The sequence below is a fragment of the Myiozetetes cayanensis genome, unplaced genomic scaffold (assembly GCF_022539395.1).
Source record: "Myiozetetes cayanensis isolate MyiCay16 unplaced genomic scaffold, myiCay2020 scf1, whole genome shotgun sequence".
Lineage (NCBI taxonomy): Eukaryota > Metazoa > Chordata > Aves > Passeriformes > Tyrannidae > Myiozetetes > Myiozetetes cayanensis.
In genome coordinates, this window is record NW_026086604.1 from 70210649 (window position 1) to 70238283 (window position 27635).

A 27635-nucleotide genomic window follows, 5' to 3' on the forward strand; every position below is an offset into this window, starting at 1 on the left:
AATGGTATTGCTCTATCCAGAATGCTTTCTAGGTCTTTGAGATACACTTGAAACAAATTGTCTCACTTGTTATTCAGATCTTGCAAAGACTTATGCAAATACTGAACTTTAAGTATGCAGATAGTTCCTTTAAATTCTTTAATTCAAATTATTTAATTTACTAGTGTATGTTTGCAATGCTTTTGGAGCCCTTACCTTTGTGGTTGACTTTATATTTTCATTTTCTTGGAAGTTTCTGGGATTAATTATGTAAGAAACCTCCTTCCAATTTTTTTTTTTCTTTTCAGTATTTGAAACTGCCAAATCAGGCCACACTTGCATGTAATAAAAAGCAAATCAGAACATGAAATACTTTTCTCTAGATAAGGATTTCACCATGGGAGTCTCTGTATTTTTGTGATATCAGGTCTAGATAATTCACATGGTCTTACTTTTCTGATACATTTTCACTGCCAGTTGTGGGAAGTCATGCTAGAATATTTCAAACTTTCAAGCTTAGATGCAAATATTTAATTAACCGTATTATTTGTTGATTACAGATTGTACTGAGTTTAATTTTGGTATGTGAAAGATAGGATAATGATTTTCAAAAGCATATGACCTACAAGAGATGTAAGCGGGATAGTGATGTTTCAGTCCCGAGGTTGTGTTTAGCCCATGAAGATGGTTTGTCCTCCTTTGCTTTCCTCTTTGGAAAATTGTAGACATTACCACAGCATCCCAGGGACATGGCTGGCTGTGTGAGGCAGGAAGGGCTGTAGAGCTCCGGGAAAAGGCATTGTCTTGCTGCAGGTTGCCAGGACACAACTCCTCTGATGTTTCAGTCTACTCCTTGCTTTGCGTGCAAGTGTTGTTTGGAGAAAAGGATATTTGGGAAGGAGCTGCATCGCTTGCTCTGCCAGCAGCAGCCGACTCCGGGCAGCCGCCTTGCCCAGTGCTGAGCAGGCTCCAGCTGAGAGTGGGCAGGGATTTTCCAGAACGCCTGGACACTGCGGCAGATGTCTTTGGCATCTGGCGGGAGAGGGGCTGTGCCAGAGGGGCCCCTGGCCCCTGCTGGGAGTCCAAGGTCCTGTGACTCCCTGCAGTGGGACCCTTTGCTTCCCCAGAACCACATTTTTCTGTGTTGAATAGCAGTGCACTTTTGTGGATTTGCTTTTGTAGGCGTACTTTTGCCTAGTGTCAGTTAAGAGTAAACTGTGGAAATATGGGAATCTTCCTGGGAATTTGACACCTTACACAATAGACTAATTGCAGGTTAGATGTTTTCGAACATCTGAAAAAGAACTGTGAGCAATAAAATACTACCATGTATACTTGTGATGCTGGTGTTTTGTTTGCTTTTCATCAAGAATGTGCAGGTCAATAATTGGTATTTTCTCTTATACATTCTCTTTCCACATTCTCTCTCTATACATGAAAGCAAGTCTGAAAATTCCTTCCTCAGTGATCACTGACAGCTGCTTTGTTGAAGTTTTATGTCTTGTGAGTCTTTAAACCACTTTGCTTGGCATATTAGGGGTGTTTTTGTCATTCCTTTATACTTTTTATGAAAGAAAGGAGACATGATGTAAAATTTAAATTAGTTCGGTTTCAAATATGTCCCTGTCAACATAACTTATTGGAAAATTATGAAAATAAAAGAAAGAGCCAGTTCATGCACAGTTACTTTCTAAACAAGTGCTTTATTTTAATTTTCTTCACATTACAGCTTAACTTTTGTTCTGGTCCAGCAGAGTTTAAAAATACTCTTTTCATCATATCTTTCATGTCCCCTGAATCTTAAGCTTGTAAGAATATGGCATTTCCTAATTGTACTGGTAGCTATTGAAAGATAGATTTTTTGCATACCAAAGTTGATAGAAGAAAGCGTGTTGTTCTGTCATTTGTGCACAAGCCTTCTCCCTTTGAATGAGAACACTGCATCTTTTAAATTTTGGCTTAATGATTTTCATATGTCTCTTGGCTGTCTGCGACTGCTAAATATAGTTTTTCTCTGTTGTCTTAAGGAACCTTAGGTGTGAACTTTTGCAGCTTTTGTTTACAATAAAAAGTACCACTTGAGAGAGACTATTCTGGTTAGGAACTCAATATATATTTAATGCAGAGCAGTTCCTCCAGAGCCTGCAGGCACATAGCTCAAATAACTTTCACGATTAGTTGAGGGCTGGAAATGAATTGGCTGGTCAGGGCCACTGTTGTTTTTTCTTTAATTAGAAACCTGTAGGCTGATGTGAAATAAGTGCAAATCATAATTGGTTTCAGCTATCTTTTTGCTGTCCCTGCAGACCCTTTTTATCAGTCTCCATTTCCTTGACTCTTCTTTGGCTGCAGCTACATCTTTGGAGAGAAAGCTGTTATCAGGTAGGTATCTGGCCACAGTTTGAAGGGGGAAGACAGTGCAGCTGTGGACAGTTACTTTGTCCCTTGGGCTGGTCTGCAATCCCCATACTGACTCTGGTGTTGCCTGCTGAGCCTGATCCAAAGGCTTTTATTGTCACTGGTCTGCTTGGGCATCATCACTAACCCATTCATGACAGCAGCCAGGATATTTGCACTATAAGCCTTACTAACTAACTTCTTAAGTCAGTCCAAGCTCCCTTACTCCTCTGCACTGACAACGAAAAACAGTGAGTGCACTGAGAGGAAAATGGAGCATGCCTTAGGGAGGTAGTGGGTGGCTTTACAGGATTGGAACAGTGATGGCAAATGTCTTTGGTACCTGACAAATTTTTTTAAAGAAGTATGGCCACCCTCTCTTACTGGTGTCAGCCCAAGTTTCTGTCACTGCCAAACTTGACAGTGGAGCCCCTGTTTTTTTCCTGGTGGCCCAGGGAACTTGGATGCCCTTTTAGGACCTTCACACACTACACTGTGCTAAAACCAGGAGGTAAACTGGGCCGCCTGCTAGGAATCGTGAGACACCTGAGTGAGTAGGAAAGAAGTAGAGCAAAGCAGGTCATGCCGAGGCTTAGAGGGAGTGATTCTCTGCTGGCAAACTTTTTTCAAGTCTAGGGTGTGAGCAGTAGTGTGTGGACGTGGTTTCAGTGAGGAAAGACCCGAGAGTGATGCTTACTTAGCAAGGTCCATGTGGAAATCTTTAGATGGTGTGTTGGTAGATATGCAATATCCAATAATGCAAGGCAGGCAAGCTGAGTAGGGAGTTCTGGTAAGAAAAGGTGATGTATTGATTTTGTCGTGTTAGGACTCTTTCCTACTATAGAATGAAGTACCTTTCCTTTCAAAATGTAAATCCAGTCTCTATCTGTAGAGTTCCATGCCAGGGAATGAATTGAAATTAGTTTCCTCTTGTTTCGCTGACAGTGTAGTTATTGTACAACAGTCGCCTTTCCATGTCACCCTCTGACATGTCTAATACTTCCTCAGCCTTTTATACAGGGTGTATGTAAATATGTCATAGCACATTGATATCAGTGGGTAAAAAGAGCTCTTAAAGTGTGCAGTAGATGATATAAAAAAAGAGTAATTATACAGCATTATACTAGTCTAATGAATTCTATCATTGCAGGATTTTGGTGTTCAATTCTATTTAATTATAAATACGTTTGCACAGCACAGGCACCAGATGTGTTCCTCCTTCTCTATATTCAGTTACAGCACAGAAAATTACTTCAAGCGGAATTTGACACTTATGGTTTAAAAAAAAAACTATCCAGAATGATGTGTTTAGAATATATGCTTGATTATTTTAGCTTAAATTTTACTTTTTGAGCTGAATTTAAAGCACTTTCTTGTGTTGTTTTAATGTGTTGATATGGAACGGTTTAGTTCAGGCTTTGGAGCAGTCCTGGTTTACAAAGTGCGGACAAAATTTTATGCCCTAGTATTTATAATGTTAATTTTTTTGATAGTGGCATAGCTCCTGTGGGTATCAGTCTGTTGAATGTTGCGAGGTGAGGGGGTCCTGCACAGAGTTTCTGTGGTTATAGTAATTAGCTCCTGTATTAGGCCATGGGGTGAGCCGATGGGTCTGCAAAAGGAGAAGAAGAATTGCCTTTTTGAGGAATTACATTGGGTCTGCTTTCTGCATCTTGCTTGGGACCTGTCCTGTCTAAAGTCAGCCCTACTGTAAATTACTAATAGCAGGTTTTGTTGTTAAGCAATGCAAAAAGAAAAAAAAACAAACTAGATGTCTGAGGAACACAAGACAGGTATCGTTGAAGTGCCTGCAGCACAGTAGAGTGAGGATGAGTTAATGCTATACCACTGGTTCATGCTCTGGAGTGTGAAGAACACTTGACATTTTTTTAAGTTCAAGATTAATCAAACTCTCAGGAATGAGTATCCTGAATCAAAGCTTGTAGGAACATGGTTCAGTACCTTGTAGGTGAATAGTCACCTGAAAAAGAACATGAAGAAAACCAGGAAAGTGGTATGAAAAGGGAAGATACTGCCAAGCAGTGATACCATGCTTTAGGATTAGGAGTGACAGAAAAAAGAAGAAACCCACAATCCACAACTATATGCCATATTTTCAGTTATATTCGAGGAAGGAGAAGAACAGATGATTTTTATCTTAATTTTTTTTTAGAGAGATGTGAAGTCACAGGCTTAATAGCAAGGCATTTAAGTGTGTTTATCAAGTGTGGTATGACTATATCTGTTTAGAGGACAGGGAAAAGATGAAATATTAGAGGCCTACCAGTTCTTAAAATCAGTAATATAGTAGATTAATATAGTAAAATAGTGTGTGGAGCCTTGGAATCCCTGTTGGCACAACTAACGTGCCATTCTTAACCTTTGCTATGGCATGGCAGTGCATTGGAATAGTTTATGGAAAGAGAACTGGTTACTGTTTTAAATAGGGAATGTATTTTTGAAAAAAATACAACTCTTTTTTTAGTGCCAAACAGAAGACTAGAAGCACTGGTGGAGGAGGTGACCATTATTAAAGTAACTGTACATGTAGATGAGGGGAGATGGCAGATAGTGTGACTTCAGAGGGCATCAGGCGGGAGGAAGATTGCTGGCTGGATTTCTCAGGGAGCTCTCTGGAGAATGTTTGCCTTTATTAGTGCTTTTTACTAGTGATGGGGTGACAGAATGTCAGTGCTGTAATGAAATTTGTTGATGACCCAGTTCAAGGATTCCTAATACAGAGAAAGATCACAATGTTATGGGGAAGAAAAGCTTGACCTTGAGGAGTGCAGTAATAGCAGCAAGATGAAATTTAATAACAGGAAATGTGAGGTATCTGCATTTGGGGAATAACAGAAAAAGCTTCAGCTATAGTCTGAGTTCATCAGTAGAAAATGAGCAAGGACAGAATGAAGAGAGGAAGCATTAGTTGATCACTGGATCATTAGGACATGCATCCAGAAAAGACTCAGCTACGACGGCAAAGTATGCACCTGAAGATGAATCCTTGCCTTGATGACTATGTACATTTCTAGTGACCTTTATTCAAAAAGTTAAACTGAAACTGGAATAAATATAGCGATCATCGAGCAAGATCACCAGGATAAAGGTGAGTTTTGTGAAAGGAGATGAGAAGAGCTTGTCTTGGGTATAGATCCTCTGAGGAGAAGAATGTTGAGAGTGGTGTGACTGCCATCTACAGATAGTCCATGATTGCAGGCAGTAGATTTGAGAAGAAGCTACAGAAGATAAAGAATTAGTGACACATACACACATACCACCCCCCCCCAAATAAAAATCATGTGACCATTAATGAGAATTAAACTGAAAATTGGAATAAATCCCATAGCCATTAGGGCACTGGTTTTGTGGAGTGGCTAATATCCTCAGGATAATAAGGATTAAAATAATGAATTGATTTTACAGTGGAATGTTGCTCTTAGCTGAGAGTCATTCAGTGTCTTCAATAACAGAGACATGGACTTTTTGCTATTTAAATATCTTGTATCCTTCCAGTGTTCTTATGGAGAAGTAGTCTCAAAATTTAAAACATCTGAGAATAATAATCTTGGTCTATTTCTTTCTTTAGGCATTCTTTATAACATTTATGAGAGAGGTTTGATGTAATATAGAGTAGAAGAGACTGAATGTGTCCTGGGTGATATTGGAAGAACCATATGAAACCCTTTTTTTCCTGATAGTTTATTTTCTTGACTCCATTTCCTGTAGTGATTTTTTAATTTTGGAGGGGACAATTAAGTACAAAGGCTGAGCTGATTGTAGTTTTCATCAAGATATTGCATAGTTTAATTGTGGTATGATATTTGCAGTGCAAGTCATGTGAATGAATTTTGCTAAGGGAAGTGTACATGCTGAATTACAATAAAAATGTGAGACAGATAAATATGCAGAACTGAATGTGGTAAGAGTCTTCTCTTTGATGGAAAGTTGCATTTATCAATAAAAATATTAATGTTTCTGAAAGTGCTGAAACTAAGCAATGCTGATTTTATATATCATCATATTATTCTGATTTTGCTGACATCAAGAGACCAAATGACAAATTAAAATGAATAATTTAAGCAATTTATATGGCTTCTTATGTGCTTAATAACTGGTTTGATGTTAGGAAATAAACGTTTAATAATTTCATAATACATATATAGTTAAAAATTACTTGTGTGATAGAGCTACCAGAGAACAATAAAAGAAGCTATCCAGTACTTCTTGCTAGCACGTTTAATTTAGGGAAGCCATGCAAGTTTACCATTAATTGGAAGTGTTTTTCACTCAGAAATGTAACAGTTTACCTGACTTCCAGGAGGGACGGTTTTGTCATGACACTGCATTAGTCTGTTGGTTTAAGCTCTTTGACCTTGCACACCTCCTGGCCATGGGAAAGCATGCACCTTTACAAAGCCATTGAACATAATATTGTATGCTTTTATTTCTGTGAATTAGGTGATGAAAAGGCGTCTCATCATAGATTCTGAGCTTTGGTAATGTTTTTACCTTTTGTTTTAAATCCGATTCTGTTTGCAGGTTTCTACTGATGTAATAATTTAACTGGTGAGCTGTAGCTCAAAGAAAAGTAAAATAGAGGGTGAAAATTTTTCCTACAAGCTGCATAAGAAGACCTCAGTTTTATTGTTTGGGAGTGTTCCCTGTTACTGCAGCTTTTATAAAACTTTAAGGATGATAATAATCTTAGTATTTGGATTGTCAGAGGTTGGCTTTGGTTTTAGTCTAGGAAGAAGGTAACAGAAAGTTCCCCCATGTGCCAGCAATTTATAACATTCTGGATGTGCAATGCCTTTCAGTTTCACTTGCCAGGATGCAAATCTGCAGAGTTATGCAGATATTAGGAAACATTACCTTAAATTAACTAATATTTGAAAGAAAGCCATATGGTCTGCTGGTTTGTTGTCGAGCAAGGTGCTAAGTTTGTAGAGTTTTACAAAAGTAAGAGATAAAGAGGTAGAAATACATGTGAAGTGTAGTAAGGCCCATTCAGTATGGGTTGTAGAAGGTGTTGTTTAATATATTCATAGAAAAATATAATTTATAAAATCTATGTAAATTAATTTTTAAAGGTATTTTAAGTGCACAAATATAATTATGTCATAGGATTCTGATATTGCATGATTTCACGTGGTTAAGCTGAGGTTTCTAGTAATAATTATAATTAAAATATAAGTTACATAAATAATTATACCTTATAAATTATAAATTCATTGAGAAATAGAAAATAGATGTTCTTTCAAGCGGTTATTCATGTTCATCAGTGACTTTTTTGTTTTATTTTTCTATGTGACAGGCTTGGCTTTTTTGTATACAAACCAGTGTGGTGCTTGTTTGTTGGGTTATAGCTTTGATGTTTATATTGGTTTAATTCATCAATAGGCTGTCTAGAAAAACAGGAAGGAGAAAGATAATTGACTAAGATAATAGTCAATTCTCAGACAACATTTCAGTGTTGATGAAGGAAAATCTCAGAGGTATTTATCTTTTATGATTCTACTTCTTCTTTAGGTAATATATGAGTCTGTTTTGGAGGAGGGCTGAGAACAGGAAGGGCAAGAGGACTTTCAGAAGGCAGGTTTCAAAAGGAACAGTCTTTCAAAAGGGTATCAGTAACTATTTGAGAGATCCATATCAGGGGCAAGGACACAACATCTCCCAGCTTCAGTTTTGCAGAAAAGCTAGGCCTCCTGGACCAGTGTCACAGGAAAAGAAAAGCCTATCAGGGGAAAAAAATCCCACCCTCTGTCCCTCCACATAAATACACTAACAAGGCTTCAAAAAATAAATAATATTTTCATGCAATGTGGCATCTGCTGTTTTGCTAGTTAGGGAAAAGGTATATTTTTGTTACTACTCCAAAGCTTCATATTGTTTTTATAGCTTAAAATAAACTTGCTGTAAAATAACATATTTATCAGTAGTGTCAATATCTGAAGTTCTTGGACTATACTGTTATAGAAGATTTACTTTGAACAGTAAATACATATTAATTATGTTGAATTCTAGATTGCATTTTTCTTATTTGCTTCTTGTACATACAATTTTAGCTAAGCTATATAGGTATGTAAATTCTGTATCTTACTTTTCAGGGCATTATCTTTGCTTAAATTGGCAAACCTGAATCTCTTTTTAAATGTTCTGATTTCTGTAACACTTTGCTGATCTGCAAATATCTTTGTTTTCCAAGAATCAAAATGGCAGGTGAAGTGATAACTTAGTAACTATAGCCAGGTGGGGGTTGGTCTCTTCTCCCAGGCAACCAACAACAGGACAAGGGGACATGGGCTCAAGCTCTGCCAGGGGAAGTTTAGGTTAGATGTTAGAAGAAATTCTTTACAGAGAGGGTGATCAGGCATTGGAACGGTCTGCCCAGAGAGGTGGTGGATTCACCATCCCTGGAAGTTTTTAAAAAGAGATTGGACATGGCCCTTAGTGCCATGATATAGTAATTAGAGTTGGATCAGGGGTTGGACTTGATGATCTTGGAGGTCTTTTCCAACCCAATCTATTCTATGATTCTATGATTCTATGATCTCCGTCTTGTGTCTTCATGTAGCATTGCACAGTAATTTGCATTTTGTACACTGCACAGTTTCTTTCAACATAAGTTCTTTCTAGATTTCTTACTTGTTGTAATATCCCAGTTAGAGATGCTCTCTGTAATTTATCAGTTTGCACATTTGTAGTATGAATGTCCTTTGACTATTTTCTGCTTGTTTTGGTTATTTCACAATTCCTTTGTATTCCTCTGTCAGCTCTTCCTTTCATACATTTCCTCCCAAGTTTGTAACACCTTCTCACATTTACTGACAGTTGTTTACTCTCCCACTTATTAATGAGGACAGCCTTTCCTCAATTTAGTATACTTGTAATCACACTGTATTTTTTGTCTTGCAGCCAGCTGTAGTCTTCATAAGAATGGTTTTTGCCTCATTCAATACAGATCAGTTTTCTCATAAATAACAATATTTAGGTGTCATTATGACAGGGATAGTCTTGCAAGTTCAAATATTTGAGAGCTCAATTAGAGTTCTGTTATTTTCTGCTTGACCACACTTGCATTTCTGCCTCTCCCCCATGTCCCCACTCCCTCACAAAAAAAAAAAAAAGGGAAGAAAAAAAATGCATGGAAGGGTTTTTTTCTCTTTGTTGGTAATGTAAGCTTACAAAGTATTATGGCTTTATCTTCGAGACTTTGTAAATTTTTTTTTTTTTGTTAATTTGGGGTGAAATTGATCCTAAGTAAATGTGGCAGTAAATTTTTCTTTATTATGCTGTTGTTAGCCTTAATCATCACGGGGTTTTTTTGCAAATAATGTCCAGTGATGAAGGAAATGGATTAAACTGTCTGCCATATAAAAAAGATTTACACTAAAAAATAATATTAAACACACATATCTGAAAAGCTCTACTTTCATAAAACAACAAAAAAAGATCTTATTGCTATTAAATGAGGCAGATATTTGAGTAAGTCTTTTTTTTTCCCCATGTGATGCTCTGATTATCCATTATGACTACGTATGTTATCTAATGACGGTTCCTGTCGGTGTGTACATGTTACTTACACGCCTATATAAACAAGTTGTAAATCAGCTTTCACACAGATGTGGTTACAGTCTTACTAGGGTAGATGTGGATTGCCTTTTATTTTCTTTTTGCAGTAACAAGAATTTGTTCAGTATTTAGAAACTTATTTAAGAATGTCAGTTACCATTTGTCAGGTCTGATGTAGATAAACTGTGAGGTCTACTGGATGACCTAGCATATTGACAATGGTAGGAAAGTATGTGGTCTGAATGACGTTAATTTGTATATTCGATTCCATTTAAAGTGTTGGGTTGATGTGCAGAAAAAAAATTGAGAAAGGTCATGTTTCTTTGATCAGATGAAGACTGGAAAGAGAAATACTGATTGATAACAAAGCCCTGAATGAAGAAAAGTGCAATAAATACATATTATCATGTGTAAATCATACTTATTTCTATACTATGATTTCCTCTAGATTACCCCAAAGGTTCCATACTCATTGGTGATGTAGGCAGAAGGTTACAGGACATATTTCTCCAGAGGGTCTAGCAGAAAAATCTGTGCTTTAATACCCCTTAATTCCTTTTCTTCTCATCTCTCCTTACTTACTTTTAATCACATTTCAGTAAGTACTACTTTTCTCAAGCCATGTGAACATTTTGGAAACAGCGTTTTACAATATTGCAGGGACATATAGTGGCCACTGAAGCTAAAAAAGGAAAATCTTTCTGGATCCATAGAATTTGCATAATTTCTGTGACTTATTATTTAGCTAGTAGTTGCGATCACAGATTGGTGACTTCACATAATATAGAAATGCAGAACAGAACAACTTTGCCTCTTGTGCTGTCGCAGGGTTTGTATTCTCTTTTCCATGCTGAGCAACCGCATAGTCTATGGGTTTTACTTGGCAAAATGTCAGGTTTCAGTTTTTCGTGCTTTTACAGTTTTGTTTCAATTCTTACACCAGGGTTTTCTTGGCTGCTGTTTGAGGGTTTTTTTACCTGCTTTATCGAGAGTGATATGTGCCCCTTTGTTCAGGATGGCTGCAGTTTCAGTGAGAGGGGGAGAGGACTGTAGTCAGGACAGAAGCCCACACCACTGTGTCTGACCTCTGCTTCTTGCTGTTTCCATGAGAAGAATTCTGTGCCCCTGGGCTGTTCGGTGTGCAGAGGCTGAGCTGCAGAAACATTGGAGTCGCTGTGTAAAGGTGTTGGGAGGACAGAGGCAAAAAGACTGGCCACAACCCTTGGGAGTTGATCCCAAGTTCCTTGGGTTTCAGTATTGGGGAAAAAAAGCCACCTAAAAGTGTGAGGAAAGCTGTGCATCTCTGCTCCTACAGTGTGGAGATCTGGGCATGCAGGCAAGTAATGGCTTGTGCAAAAGTGGTGCCTGTTGTGTTTTTTCACGCTACTCTGGTGTTTTGCTTCTTTCTGGGAGCTGTGAAAGCTGGTCACATAGTCCTGGTCAATAGATGGTCCCTGGCCAGCAGCATGGATGGAGAATGGCTGAAGGGAGAGATGGAGAAGGGTTGTGTTAAAACTGTGAAAGAAATACAGCCCTTAGTGATAAGTCAGTGTAAGCAGATGGTAAATAAAATCCCTGGCTGAGGAGACATGGAGCAACGTGCATTTTGTTTGTACAGAAAATAGACTTTCAACTCTTGTTATTTATACTGAGTGGCAATGGATAGAAATGGAAGGGCAAACAACAGGGCTATAAAAACGGGAACAATTTTGAAGTACTGAAGGTCAACAAGATTGTGTATTTCAGGCTGCAGTATCTTACTAGATCATGTGACTCTAGTAAGGTTTCTTGCTGTTAAGGAAATTGCTTCTTGAATACATCACACCATCAAGTATTTTAGTTAGGAAAATTTATCTTATATATTTTTAAATACAGTTTAACACTTGACATACTAGTATTAATGTGACTCCCCAGGTGTTTGAAAAAAAAATAACACTAGCAAGAGGGGGTGTGTGTTTTGAATAGACTCATTTTAATTTGGAATATGCATGAAGATGTCATTCTTTTTAGGCAGGGTCTGTTGCTGAAGTCATGCAATATGAAGTAATACTTTAAACTTGTCACAATTTTGGAATATATTTTAAAGTAAAGAGATTTCTGGGCGAAAAGACTTTGTCTAAAAATGTTCTTATGAAATATAGCTGAAAATGTTATGGCTTCAGTGTCTTACTGGTAATGAAAGTGAAGTTTTTGCTTTTCTGCCAGTTAATTTTCTGTATTTAATTATACTTGGAATTAAAGAAGAAAAAAAGAAGAAAAAAAGAAACATTTACAAATCCAGTGCAGTGGGTTTTAGTGGTTACTTTTTCAGTATCCCCTTAAATGGCAAAGTATAATAATAATTGTTGAACCATACAGTAGAAAAATGAAGTCCTAACACCTCTTGTTTAAGACTGTAGTGCTCTAACCTTTCCTTCATCCTGAGCAGTCTTATCCTTGAAATCCTCCCAAAAAAGCCATCACCTAAACTGTAACTCTATAGTAGAAGATTCATAGCTGTGTCTATGCAATTAAAATGTTCCTCTAGTTAGATTTCTTCTTACTGTTAAATAAATTGCTACTTTCAAATCCCATTTCTCAGTTCTCAAACTAGTGATACTTTGCTAGTGTTATTGTTTTCCTGACTGGAGGTATTGGAGTATTTTAGGGTTAGGGCTATACATTTTTCACAATTGAAGTCCTGAGTTAGGGAAGAGGCATCACTAGGCAGCTGGTGGGGTGAGAAACCACAGTATCACTGGTTCCTGAGCAAGCAGGGCTGCCAAGCTGCCTCATGGAAAACCATATCCTGATTATCCAGAAATGTCTTCTACTCCTGAACTCCCACCCCTTTTCCTTGAAAGTGCAAATCTCTCACTCCTCCAACACATCCCAACTCCTATTCCCAATTATGCAATATTAAGACATAATCACCACTGATTGTGAGAGATTCTTCCCCACCTACTGCCTACGGATTTTATGATAGTCCTATCTGATCTCAGAGGTTTGGGAATGACCGACAGTGGACCTTGTCAACACAGTAAATGAACCCTGCCACAATTTTGTAGTTAGCACACTAATGCAGCCTCTGGTACTTAATTTAGATATAGCTGAAGCATCTGACTGTTGCTACATGCCTTTCAGTGTGCAGAACCCCCAAAATGGGACAAGCGTGATGTAGAACTGCGAGTCTTTCCATCAATATATCCAGAGTGAAATCTCTTCCAGAATAGCATCTCTGATCCAATCTGTCTATCCATCCTCTTAGCAAAAGGCTTTGTTCTGTCCCCAGTCCAGAAAACTTAAAAGCTACAAAGAGACATCCTGTAAGATTTTTCTGGAGTTCTTCATTACAGCTTAAACCTTTTGCAGTGAGAAAACAGCATTGTAAAGGTTGTGATTAGATTACTATTGCTAGAAATTCTCAGGTGATGCATTGCCATTGTCCAGTTTGACATTTACATAGTTTAAATATTGACAGACTACCATAGAAGAGCTCAGCTGAGAGTATTTTGCAGTCATTAATCCACTGTGCTTAAGCAAGCATTTTATCATGACTATCAGAAGATATTTGCCTGAATATAGACAAAGGTTACCTAGGATCTAGCCTCTTCGCCCTCAGGGTAGTGGCTTTTCAGCTTGCTCTGAGAGAAGGGAGAACAGCCAAGGTACGAGCTGGAACAATTCCAGTGTTTGGCAAGGCTGAAGCCAAATAGGAGATTTTCTCTGGAGTAGCGAGCGGGTCCTTCTCCTGAACATTCAAGACTGGCAATAATTTGTAGCCCTTCTGTGCGGTATCTCACACCCCTATTTTGTCTTTTTTCAGTTTCCTGAATCTTACTATGTTATTTTTGTACGTAATGCAGTATCTGGTCTTGCATTCCATGTGCTTATTTTTATTTTTAATATCTGCCTTTGGTTAAGTTTTGGAAGCTGCATCATGTCCCCATTTGTTTAATGGGTCATCATGAAAGTAATGCTAAACAGGGATCATTAAAGGGGATATTGTGTGGGACGAGTGGAAAGTTATTTTTAACCACAAGACTGAAGATAAGTCTCTTCTATCCTAGTTCCCCAAAAGACAAGAATGACTCATTTACATTTCAAATGAGATACAGATACCGTCTGTTACCAACTTCATTCAGATTGTGACGGAGCCTTCAATAGATTGCTTTTGGGTGAATAAAAAAATGACAGGTTATTAAATATATCAACAATAAAGTTTGTTCATCTCTGGTTACACTTGATTTCCAAGAGAGAACATATGTGGCAAAATTGCATGCCATATTACAATTACTTTTTAAAATGTTTTATTTATTTGTATTTTTATTTTGGCCTTTAAAAACAGTAAGGACACAGAAAATACTTGGTTTCAGAAGCCAAGAACTCTCAAATTCTGCACTTAGTATCTCAGCTTCCCACTTGAGGTGTTTTGATGTGAGAAAGAAGCAATTTATCACTTTTAGAAGATGAAGTTTAATAAAGTATATTCTTTCTTTCCTGGAGTAGTGCACTTTTTGAGGTCGCATGTCATAAAGTAATAATTAATTACTTTATCTCTTGTATGTTTGTGCAAAATAGCAGTTTTATGGCTAAAAATTACTGTTTTGTCTATAGTGATAGTCAAAAGTGAAGGTTTTACCTGTAGGAGAACAAAATCAGGTACTTACCATAACAGCTATAATTTTGGTGGAAGTACTGAAAATTCCTCTTTGGGTTGTATTTGAGGATTAGTGACCATCAGAAGTGTTTATCTCTCAGATTTTTCAAGGAGCCCGTGCAAAGCAGAATCGATTGCTTGTCACAGCGGCATTTCGGCAACATCCTGCTTTATTGCAGTTCAGTAGCAGCATCAAACCTCCACGGACCACTTAAAAATGGATAAAGGTAATGCTATAGAGAGAGTATTCCTTGTAAGGTGTTGATTTGGGAGAATATGCAAGGTGGCAAGCGTAGAGAAAGGAGGAAGTGGGAAAGAACCTGCAAAGGCAGTGTGGAACAGGCTGAGGAAGGACCCTGCAGTGCTACTGGAGCTTGGGCAGCCGTGATGAGCTGGAGATGGTCACACAGCTGGTGCTCCCACCGTTAGCCTGCCAGTCTGCTGATCAGGAGCTGGCCCAGGCAGCTTTTCCAGTTGCACAAGCCTTTGTGGTTGCATAAGAGATGTGTTTGTGGCGTTGTCTGAAATAATTAAATAGAAGAAGGCATAAGAAAAAATTGGAGCATTCCCATTTGGATGAAGTTATCAAAGATATGACTGCTCACCTGCAGCTGTAGCAGGACATGGAAATTGACCAAGTGGGTAACAGTGGCTTGTGTGAGGCACACTTGTGCAGGTGGTTGTTTGGAGGACGGCTATAATCCATAGGTATGTGAGACAAAGTGGTTATGGGGAAGGTGATGGGTTTTGAGTCAAAGGAGGTTGTAATAAGGTGGGGGTGTGTCCCTTCTCTCAAGTGACAAGTGATGAGACAAGAGGAAATGGCCTCAAGTTGCACTAGGAGAGGTTTGGAATGGATATCAGTAAAAATTTCTTCACCAACAGGGTTTTCAAGTGCTGGAACAGACTACTCAAGGAAGTGGTGGAATCTCCATCCCTGGACATATTTGAAAGACATGTAATTGTGGCATTTAGGGACATGGTTTAGTGGTAGACTTTAATATGCTGGGCTAATGGTTTGACTTGATGGTCTTAGAGGTCTTTCCCAACCTAAACAATTCTGTGATAAGTACCTTCTGTGCCATCAGCAAAATGAGAAGAGTGTTTTACTGACAGCAATACTTGAATTATTGTCTGGACCAAGAAATGGGATACCTTTTTTGAATGAGGATGTGCAGAGATGGGGGTTTGGCTGCAACTGCTGCAAACAGACATGTTCTCCCCTGCTGTGCCCCCCTGTGCAGTAGGCAGGCTGTGTACTGCATCAACCCTCAGTGCTGTGAGGGAGCATTGCATGGTTTGCTCGGTGTTGACTCACGGGAGTGCTGAGGGGTGCTGGCTGCTCAGCATGGTGACCCAGGGGCACGGTGGGGAAGGGCCCACAGGGCATGGCAGGGAGTGGTGATGGGGATCCTGGTGTTTGTATTTTTAGTGGAGGAAACCTTAAGTAAGATTTATAGCAGCAGATGCTCAATCTGAAGATATTATAGTGAGAGAAGAGCACATGTTTCTGGAGCTGTTTTGCTGCCTCTCTGTACTACCAGCACTGATCTGTTCTTACTGCTTGTGGAGAGAGCACCAGGCTATGGAGAGTGGGTGAAATGCTCGGAATGTGGGCACTGACATGTATAGCAACCTACAGAAGGTATTTCTACTTGGTTTTGGTTACATTGAAGGTTTCCGTCACAGGATCCAGACTAATTAGGATCCATTGACACCTAAAAAAATTGCACAAATGAGTGTGTCCATAATAGTGTTGGTGAATGTGAAGATAGTATAAAATCATTCTACAGTGTGAAAGCACTGAATTTATTTGTTCATCTGCCTTCGTGTGATACTGGATAGGGATGATAACAAACACAGAAATAATCATATGCATGGAATAATACATAAAGGTTTGGACACTGCTCCTGTCAGATGCCTCAGAGCCTTAAATTCAACCATACTTTGTAAATATAGTCCTCATATAGATACACTTTCTGTTTTCAGCTACAACAAAAGTCTGTATGAATATGCACATTATTTTGTACTACATGGTCCCCAGAAGCTGGGCATAGATACAAAATTTATCTCTCTATCTGTCTGTCTGTCTATCTATCTATCTATCTATCTATCTATCTATCTATCTTATTTCTACTTGATTGAAGCTTCAGAAATCTAAGTAGTAGTTAGAGATTTCTTTCTTCTCAAGGACAAGGAAGGGATTCAAATGGAAGCACAATAATGAATTGCCAGTCAATGTACAGTTTTCCTGGCAGTGCCATATAAAGATAATACTTGCTTTGCTAGAGGTGATCTCTTTTTTTGAAGAAGAAAGGATGGAGGAAATTAGCATATATTCTATATTTATTGTCAGAGGTGTATGATTACCAGGAACAAATTAAAGTAACAACAGAGAGAAATGTCTTCTTTAAATGTGAAAAAACTGGATTATGTAAATGGTATTTGGGTAATGCAGTTTCTTCCCCCATACTGACACTTCAAAGAGCTCCACCAGCACTGCAGGATAAATGGGATGAAGTAGGCATATATTCAGATCTTCCTCCACCCACTGTACCCTGCTTTACTGTTTTTAAATGTTCATTTGAGTACTTATGAATTCTCATTTTCATCACTGAACAAATCTAAATCCAGTCCAGGAACTACTATCAAGATAGCACATCATAAATCAATCTGGAAACATCCTAATAGTTATGCTACTGTAAAATCAATGTAATGTAGACTAGAATAATATTTTGCATGTCTTTCAGTCACGTTTGGTTAGTTGATTTACTCTTGTGAAAAAAATAATGCTTTCTAGGGTCTTTCTGTTGTGCTACCTTATGTAACAGTGGCTGAATTGCTGCAGAAGTGACAGAGTCTGATGCAGGAGGAAAGCAGCTGATGTTCCAGATGCCAATCTGAGTGTATATTTGTAGTTTATAGAAAAGCATTTCAAAAGCTCTGGGTCAGGGGTATTAAAGCATTCCTGCTTGAAAGCCTCATCTGGCAACAGCAGCAGCAGCTAGGAACCTGGAGCGTTTATGTGCCATTTGATGTTTGGGAACCTGGTTCTGGATTTGTCAGGAGTTCAGCAGATGAAAAATTAAGAGTGAACATTCATATTTTGATTTCATAGTCATATTCTCATATGGGAATACACCTGACCTTGTTCTGTGCTGCTTTAAAAATAAAGTATATAGCATCTATTTAAAAAAAATTTGAAAATAATATCAGGAAAAATAAACTGGTCAGAACTTTCAGTAATTCTATACTATCTAGCAACCTGAAATACTAGGTATATTCTGTGTAACAAAATTTTCAGTGTCCATAAGTTCTGTGTCATTTAAGGTGTGGAATATTGCTTTTCCTGTATTTCCCAATTGTAATTGCTGCTCCCTCTGCCGCTACAAGTATGATGGATTAACATCACATCCTCCCGTCTTGTCTCAGTTCAGTAACAGTAACAGCCTCTGTCAGGTGCAACTGCGTGTTTTCAAATTCAAAATATCTAACTATCTGTGTATATATATATATATATAATGTCTAGTATATATAATGTCTAGTATGTATAATGTCTAGATAGTTTCTAGATATCTGGAGAGTTGTCAGAAAGAGTCAAAGATATCCTCTATCTGCCAGGTATCTTTAGTATTTACAGACTTATTTCTCTGCCAGGAGTTTTTCCCAACCTCCTAAGAGAAGAATGCAGAATGTTTAGGAGCTTGGGAAAAATTCCTGGTTCCCCTTATCTTGACCACTGTTGCTTAAGGTGACGTCAGAAGTTGAGGCTTTGGAACTGCTGGATGCTATTGGAAGGCTCTCCTGCCAGAGGGCTATGTGGTTTACAGTTTTTAAGTAAAAGCTGCACCATGACATAATAGAATTAATCAGAGTTCTGAAGTCATACATAGGTTCTAAAGTTCATTACAAATGAGCCAGTAGTGGTTTTTTTAGGAGAAAAAAACCACCAACCCTCAAACTAGACAGAAAGTATAACACTGAATGAGAACCAGGCATGGTTGCTTTCCTTTTTTTTGCTTTTTCTGGGTTTGTCCTCTGTAGCTGCTCCCTTAAATCACCCACTTGTGTCTGTGTGAGTAGCACATACACTTTGTTATACAGTGGTTTATTTATTTGTTTATTATAAATGTTGTATGGATCATGACTATTATGTATGCATCCACTTGATTATTTTACCTAATGATAAAAAATACTAAACCCAACCATTCCAAAAAATTATTTGTATTATGTGATGTATTGAATTTCCTATTTTGCCAGGACAGGTGACATTTTATTCCAGATAACTTGGTCAGTAATGAAAACCAGGGCTGCCAAGAAATGATTTATTCAATAGCCAAATTTTACTTTATAAAATGCAGAGAGAAAACAACCCCACAACCTGCCAGTAAGTCTGAAGGTTAAACAATTATTCTGTCTGACATTTCTGACTGATTTTAAATATCAGCTTTTAGAGGAAAACAGGACTGCAGCTATGATTTTAAGCTGATTTTAGATAGCCAGCCTTAAAATAGAGTTGTTCCCAGGCACTTGTGGGAGGTTTTTGTGCGTTTAGAGTTTTGAATTGTTTAGAGAAATTGTAATGGGTCATTGAGTTACCTGAATTTATGTATGTTCTTTCATTTCAGAAAACTGAGAGACGTCTCTCTTAAGATGGTAGCCTACTTGTCTTCCAAACCCCAACCCACTAAGACTGAATTCCTCTGTAAAAAAAAGACCAGTGTAAAATATGACTGACTTTGGAGTAGATATTTTACCTTGTATTTAAATTCGTGTTGTATGAGCACTGAAGGCCAAACACCAAGTGTGTTTAGACTGATATACTGCTGTAGCTTTGTTAATACCATAATGGAAAGTGCTGAACTAGAAATAAAAGTCATTAGTCTTGAAAACAGGGTCAGTGAAAGAAGTTATGCCAGCAGCAGACATTTATGGAAGACAGGCATCTTTTCATTCACCATGGGCAGCAGCAGTCCAGACAGCAAAATAAACAGAGAGAACTGTGTTAGTGCTTCATATGAGTCTGGATAAGACTGACTCTGTTGCTAGTATATATTGATTTAAATCTAGATGGAACAAGAAAACAACCAGGACTGATGAGGAGGCTATTAGAGAAGTCTTTATGAATAGTTCATTAACATAATTTTATTTCCATCTGAGTGACTGATAACTGAAAATTTTCCCCAAAACTTTCATGTTATTGATATGCAGAAATGTTATGCCTATACTTTTCTTCTGGACAAATACTGCCATGCCTCATTTTGCTCTAGTTTATATATAATCAGTTTATATATATAATTTATATATAATCGTATATATACATGGCTTTTAATCCCTGTATAAAGAGTAGAAGATGACTTGTGCATAGGTCTTTCCAAAACCCAGAAATGGGCTGAGCAGAGCTTGAAATTTTAAAATATGATCTCAGTGCTATTTTTCCATATGTAATCAGCTCCTGAAGTTGCTAGGGGATGTTTCACAGTTGGGAATGAATTTGTTCTCTGCAATTGCCAATAGGTGAGTAATGGCTTCAGTGAGATAAACCATCCCTATAAATATATTGCCAGTACAGTAGAGATGTCTGGGAGCTTTCTGCAAGGCACTAGGTCTTCCTGTTCTCCTAGGAAAGCCTATAAAAGAGGTTTCTCATTTAAAAATAATTATTATCTTGCAAAATACAGCTTCTAAAGAGAATATTCTCATGAAATTTCACATATACATTTATAGTTTCTTGATTCATTTGCAGGCTAGCATAAGGGATAAGAGAAAAACTCATTTTCCGTGCTGTTCATAGAAACATCTCAAGATGGATTACTTAACAGAAAACAATCCGTTTTGCCTGATTCTGTAAACATGAGTCAGGCAAAGAATTGAGCTTTGCTTGTCTTTTGCTTAGATGAAGACCAATCTGTGTGTTACAGATTTTTGTTACCTATTTTTTGTCAATGTTGAAAAATAAGTGCTACATGGCATCAGTCCTACTGAGAAATGGGATCACAACTGACATTAGTAATGGAAGGGAAGCAGAAGTGTAGCAGGTGTCAGTACGATATTGATCTTAAGGATATCATTGCTTGAATTATGTTGAAAATAGAGTATTTAATATTTTCAGTTGATGTGGAGTTAATTTTTTCTATATTTGGGTGGAATAAATTGGTACTCTCGATGGACAGCTATCTTTCCTAGGTGAATAGGAGGTTTCATACAATTAAAGGTAGTCAAGTTGATGTAATATTTTCTATATGATCTGCAGGGTACTTAAAAATAATACTTCTCCACATGGATGTCCCTGGCTAGCTGGTATGGTAGAGCTGTCTGCAGGCAGGTTAGCTGCTTGATGATGAGCTATCATCTTTTCCTGTCCCTCAAACCCTTTCCTTCCTGTGTGGCCTCCTGGGCCCTCCTGTGTTTGAAACATTTCATTAAGTCTTTTGACTTTGAGAAGTCAGAGCTTCATTTTGACAGCGGGTTGAGTCTACCAGCAGGTTAGCAGTATTATATAGTTCAGGTTATTAAAAGCTCTTTCGAGGCTACTTTCCCTGTTGCTGACAAATGACTGGCCATTGTGATGTTACCTAACAGTTTCTTAAATGGTCTTTGCCGTTTCTTTTCTTAAGAAGGCGGCCTCAGAGAAAGAGAGAGAGACAGAGAAAACAAGTCAGCCTTTATATCGTTTAGGTCTGAGAGGCTGTATCTTATTACCCTGTGGTACACATTGTCACTCTGATACCCACGACTGATTCCTGGCCAAATGGCATGTTTTGATGAGACCTGGGTGCATGTTGTTCTTTCCACATTGCTATTTCCTATGGAAGGAAATTCAGACAGATGCGGAAGGGGGGAACTGCGTTGTGCTCTACCAGGAGGAATGGGTTTTTCTTCCTAGGTAGTGTGTGAAGGCTCTGAGGGCACATCTTTTCCACCCAGCACAGCGAGTTCCACACAGGTGTATGTTGTGCGTGTCCAGTAGCTGTTTTTCCAGATGGGCTGCTTGAGCTCTGTCTTGAGAGTTCATACTGTAATCCAAGAAGTCATTTTCAGAGATAGAGAGACACTGCTTTCCTTCAGTAGAAGACTGCACCAGAAAGGGGAAAAATCCTCACAGTCTGGAACATTTACAGTGTTGGGGAGAAGGATAAAAGACAAGTGGAAAAAAGGTGTAGGGTTTTTTACAAATAAATGAAGTAAAAGGCAAATTTAGAAGGAGGAGAGCATGTAAGCATTTTTAATTTTTGTGTCCTAGGATTCTCAGTAAAGGAGTCACAGACTCTAGCATCAGACAATCCTAGCTTTCACCTAAGAAGAATAAATTTATGGCCTTAATGACTACAGAGGGAAGAACTAGGACAATACCCAGTATGATCTTCATGTGAGTAAATGAGAAATCAGGCAGAAAGCAGTCATCTTCTGTCTGAAGCAAAGCCAATCTGAAATATTTTGTGGTTGGTCTTTGTCTTCTATTTTTTTTTTTGTGGGTTTTGGTTGTTTGGTGGTTTTTTTGTGGCTGCTTGAGAAATAGTACAGCAATAAGAGATAAACTTTATCTTTGGTTTGTCAGCAGAAAGATTTGTGTGAACAGTGCTGAGCCTCAAGATGCAAGGACGCTTCAATAACATGCTTGGGAAAGGACAGTTTGAGAAGTAATCAGGCTGTGCAAAAAGAGCCTGGTCTTTTGATGACAAAAAACACTTTCCAAAACGCCCCAAGAAATGGGACCATTTTCCCTTCTAAATGAAACTGTGACCCTTTTTGAGAAGTCTTTTTTAATAGCACAGACTTACTAAGCATACAACTCTACTGCCACACGAGTAAAAATATAAGTTGGATGGATGTATGAAAGACCCTGTTTAATTCCCTACTTTGCGAACGAGCAAGCATACTATGACATTGCATTGTTCATCCTTTCCCCACCTTTCATAAAACAGTACAAAACATAAAGAATTGCATCAAAAAGAGAAGATGGTGGCATGCAGGATGTTTAACCAAACTCCACAGTAGTTAGTGATTTGTCTTTACTTCAAAAGTAAGTCAGCACAGAATTTTTCTTGATTGCCATAACTTCTAGGTAAGACCTTGTCTCAGGAGTGGAAGTAAAAGAAATGTTTTCGTTGGAATGAATTTGTTCTTGGCAGAGATGAATAGGGAACTTGCTAGCAGAATGAGTAATTCTGAATGCTGCATCTTAGCTTCTTACTCATGGAAGATATACATGGAAGACAGCAATCTGAAAATGAAGGATCAATAGAATTTTGCATAGTGTTAGCACTTTTTTTTTGAGGAAAATTACAGTGAGATTTCATTAACGTATAGGACTACTGTAATACCTTGATATTTGTTTTAAGAAAGCATTTTGCCAGACTTGATTCTTCTTGCATATCAGTAGTAGCAGGCAGCTGCGCTAGCCTCAGTAATGCAACCATTCACAGTCAGAGTAAATAAAAGAATTGGATCATCTAGAGGATCCTTTTCACTCCAGTGAGCAGTGTCTTCTTTCAGCAGTACAAATGCACTGTACTATTCTTGTTGCCCTCACAAAATGATATCTCAGAAAAGGCAGTTTTGGAGGTTGTCTGGTTTCTCTTGCATATATTAGTTTAGGAATATGCTGTGGAAGAGTACTGAGGGCTCAGGGAGGTGAATTTTGTACAGCTGTTGTTGAAATGTAAATACACCACTGCACTGGCAGCATTTGGTATGCTGCTGCTCTTACTCCCCCTGAGGAACTGAATATGATTGCATTCATGAAGGTGGAGTGATGACCCTCAAAACTGTTTTTCTCCCCTACTTCTGGCTTCGTTCTCTGTTCACTCCTTAAGGCTCTTTATCTCTCCACGCATCTAGTCCTGCAGTTTGTATGAAGGGGGTCTTTCTTCTGCACAACTCCAGCCCTGGGTTTTAATAGGGCTTCTGCATTATTTAGACTTGTTAGCTTATTTGAACAGGGACGTATGTCAGAAAGTAGACACAACAGGCTAGATGTACTGTAGCAGTGTCTTCTCGTCACTGTTCTCATTCTTTTCTAAGAAAAACTGGTAAAAGAGGTCCTAGAGAAAGACAAGAAAAAGATATTTGATTTGTTTAAACAGTATAGCCACTCAATTCAAAGCCAAAGTTTTGACCAATAAGACTCTGTAACACCTTTCTTAAATAAGCTTTTGAAGAAGTACATTTCTGTGAAACGGTTTAAATGTGAACAGGAAAGCACATTATGTGCTGCTGGTAACTAACCATACCACAAAGTGTCATTTCTCTGGAAGTATTTTTAATTGTGCCAAATGACCTGGTATTCTGAAATCAGTGCTTATCCTTGCTTTGCAAATTAAAAAAAAAAAAAAGGAATTGAAAAGATGTAACAGAGAGAAGGCTGAAGAGCTCAAATTACTTTTCCTGATTACTTTTCAGCTACCTTTCTAATTTTACTACCTTACAATAATTCTTCAGAGACAAAACCAACTTTTTCTTCAATATTTCAAGGTTTAGAGCATAAAGTCAAAATGCAGGGATCAAAGTATAAATCTTAAGTGATTTGAAAGTTCTTCTAAGAAGCCTTAGATTTCATAGAGGAAAATTAAAAGAAGAATCCTTTTAATAAAAGCAGAATCTGTTTGAGGCTTTTGTTTGACATATAAGCTAGCATTTCAGGAGCATATTATTACTGAGTGGAGATGCTGGTCCAGATTTAAAGTGGACACTTTAAATCAAAAAGCTATTTACTACCCCATTAAAAAATAGTGACCATTGATTTACACATTTAATAAAAGGAAAATAACTAACACATCAATTGGTAGCTAAGGAAACGACCTGAAATCTGAGACAGTTTTCTGGCAGTACATTAATTATTATTTTTCCATTACCTCCCCAGAGGATGGAATTAATGACATATCAGGAGGTGTGAAGTGTTTTATTTCTAAGGTCAGTGGACCTACTTATTTGTCCATGGAAGTGCTTAAAGCAGCACATTTTAGTTTTTCCAAGGGAAGCCTTTAAAGGAACAATGCCATTAAAAGAAACCCAACAAAGTTTTAAATTATTTTCTTAGTTTATTATTGATGTAATCAAATAGACTTAGTTTTGTAAACAATGGAATTTTTATCTGGAATTTCATTTCCTTATTTACTAAGATCTAAGGGAAAATCTGAAAGTACCTTTGGCTTTTGCTTGTTTTAATGGCTCATTTCAGAGTCTCTGGACAAATAAGGTCACATTGATAGAGTATTTCACCTTGAAAAGTCGAAACATTTTTTTAAGTTTGTTTCTACAGCATTAGTGCGTATTTGTCAAAATTGCTGAACTACATGAATGAGACCTCTGGCTTTGCCACTTTAATTGGCTGTGCTTAGCTTTACTTAGTATTTTCTTAACACTAGTTGTGTGTATTTGTGCTCTGTAAATCTGTAGTGTGGGATTTCTGATATGGAACTGCTCATTTGGGAGTGAGACTAGCTCTCATGATCCACCAGGAGGAGCTTTTTGTTATGAATGAGAAACAATTGCATCCAGAGCCCAGGAACCTCAGTGGAGTGAGCTGGGGTGCAGACTTTGACCTGCTCAGCATTCATTAATTTTTAAGCTTTCCTGCTATTCAAATCACTGAATACGGGGGAAGTGCAGTGTTCCAAAATATTGGGGTTTAATAATTTTTTTCTTTAATTAAGTAGCCCTTTGAATAGGCAGTGCTATTTGTTACCTTTCTTTAGCATCATAGTTAAATTGTTATCACTCCTTGTGTTCCATTTCTGGCCTTAACAGAAAGGTTTGTATCCTCTTTTGATTTCATTTCACTGCACTCTGCTAGTGCATGCAAAGGTATCTGTGTCGCAGCATATTTAGAAGAGTAGGCATTTTTTTGTGATGAACAGTTCTTCTACCTTGTACTGACAGCTGTGTAATTCTAATAGTCTGTGTGGGGAAGCACTTGAGAAATTTTAACCAGCTTGCTTAGAAATAAATTCAAACATTAGCAGAGGTATAGACTCTTCTTAATATATGTATTTGAACATTTAATTATAAATCAGAATGGTTATATATAAATGATGTTGAAAGACTTCTTTTTTTTTTTTTTTTTTTTTTTTTTTTTTTAACAAGCAGCAAGGTAACAATGACTAAAACTCCAAAGCAAGAGTTTTGGGGAAGCATACGGGGTGTAGGTGGCAAGGGTTGGTAGTAGGGGCTGCAGGGTGCCCTGTGCTGGTCACAACTGGGTCCAGATAGCTCTGAAACCAATGTGAGCACCCTCTTGTGTGCCAGCCACAGCAGCATGCAGTGTGTCTTAAGTGGCTGCACCCCTGGGGGAGAGGCAGGCAGCAAGATGCTCTTGAGGAGATACAGGAAGGGAGAGGCTGCTGATGAGATACATGGCTGGAGGTGTTCACTTGGAAGGAGGCATTCCATCCAATATGTGCATCCTTCTGAATCAAAGATGTGTAGAATGGTTTGGGTTGGAAGGGATCTTAAAGATCAGCCTTCCAGCCCCCCTGCCATGGGCAGAGACACCTTCCACTAAAGCGGGTTGATCAAAGCCCCATCCAGCCTGGCCTTGAAAGCTTCTGGGCACGTGACATCCATAGCTTCTCTGCCCGGTTTGTTCCAGCATCTCACCCTCACAGTAAAGACTTTCTTCCTAATATCTGTTCTAGATCTACCCTCTGTCAGTTTAAGAAGAGAACTGTGGCTGAGTGACCCATGCTGGGGCATGGACATCTCTGAGGAACAGTGGCCATGGGTGGCCCACGTCAGTGCAGCGCTGGCTTAGCACTTTGCTGTCATGTTCTTTACTCCTCTGATAACCAAGCAGTGATCACAAGCTGGCGTTAGCTGGCAATGCATTAAGTAAAAATCTCACAAGTGGAGACCATTTTGCCTGCAACAAAATTTAAGAACAGCTTAGAAACATAGGTAACTCAGGTCCAAAATGCTGGCCATTAAAAGCATGTGCATTAAAATCATCTTTACATTGACTACGTCATAGTCCATTAACATTGCAGCTGTTTCCCAGTTACCTACTTTCCTCCATTTTCTGCAAATTATTTCACTTTCTTTGCCTGGGTCTCTTGTTTTTAAGGCAGAATTAACTGTTTCTAGTATCCATCTATGTGCTGCTACCAGGCAATCAAAACCCCCATTTTCCCCCCAAATCTCAAACCAGTGAGTGGAAGAGGCAAAGGCTTGATGTTTTCATGAAGGTTGGGCAGCACTTAGGAAAAAGGATGTCTGCTTTGGAGGTTTGGGATCTTGCCTATCTCTGTAATTATTTTTATGACATAGGCATTTGGAAATAGAGGATAGAGCATTTGGGAATACAAAGTAATTTTTTTTTTACGCTGAACCTCATAGTGCATACTCTTACACTGAAAATGCAGATATATTTTCTTTATCTGTAGAATAAGATACCCAAACTAAAAATAGTTCTTGAGTATCCTTTAAAAAGTAGAGTCCTGTTTTCTTAAAACAAATCAGAACCTGTGTCTCTTCATAGCATGATCAAATGTATTGAACCTTTGAACTGTGATGGTTGATATTGTTAACCCATCTTAGGTAGCTGTGTAAGAGCTGTAAAACCAACCAGTTCTTTTCCATTTAAAACTTCCTCTCCTGGTAGCGTATGCAGAATATGTTGAATATATTTAAGATATTTTTCTGCACAGTATGTGAAAAACTGCAATAGAGATGAAACAATTTAACATTGTAAGTTACCTGAGTAATGTAGACATGACCTTAATCAGGGTGGATCACTGGAAGCTTTTACAGCTTTGTGGGCTGCCTGTCAGCCTTCACATTGGAAATGGTACTGATGCTCCTCCGTCTCTTGGCAGACCATCAGTTATGCTTTTGGTTAGGTGAAACTTGCATGTTTTCTTCAGTAATGGTTTTAAAACTGAAATAGGAAGAGTTGTGAGGAGAGAAAATAGAAAAACAAAGCATACTGAAAATGTTAGTTCTGGAGAAACTGAGATGCTGTTCATTTATTCTAGTGCCTAAGTGAGTAAGTCTGTGGGCCTGAGGTAAAAATATGGGAGAAAAATAACTGGATTTAAGGAAAAAA

General features: G+C 38.1%; 1 protein-coding gene across 1 annotated transcript in view; it reads left to right on the forward strand.

The window, feature by feature from the left end:
- ADCY2 (adenylate cyclase 2) overlaps positions 1–27635 on the forward strand; it is a 208169-nt gene that overhangs the window by 20664 nt on the left and 159870 nt on the right. The window lies entirely within an intron of this gene.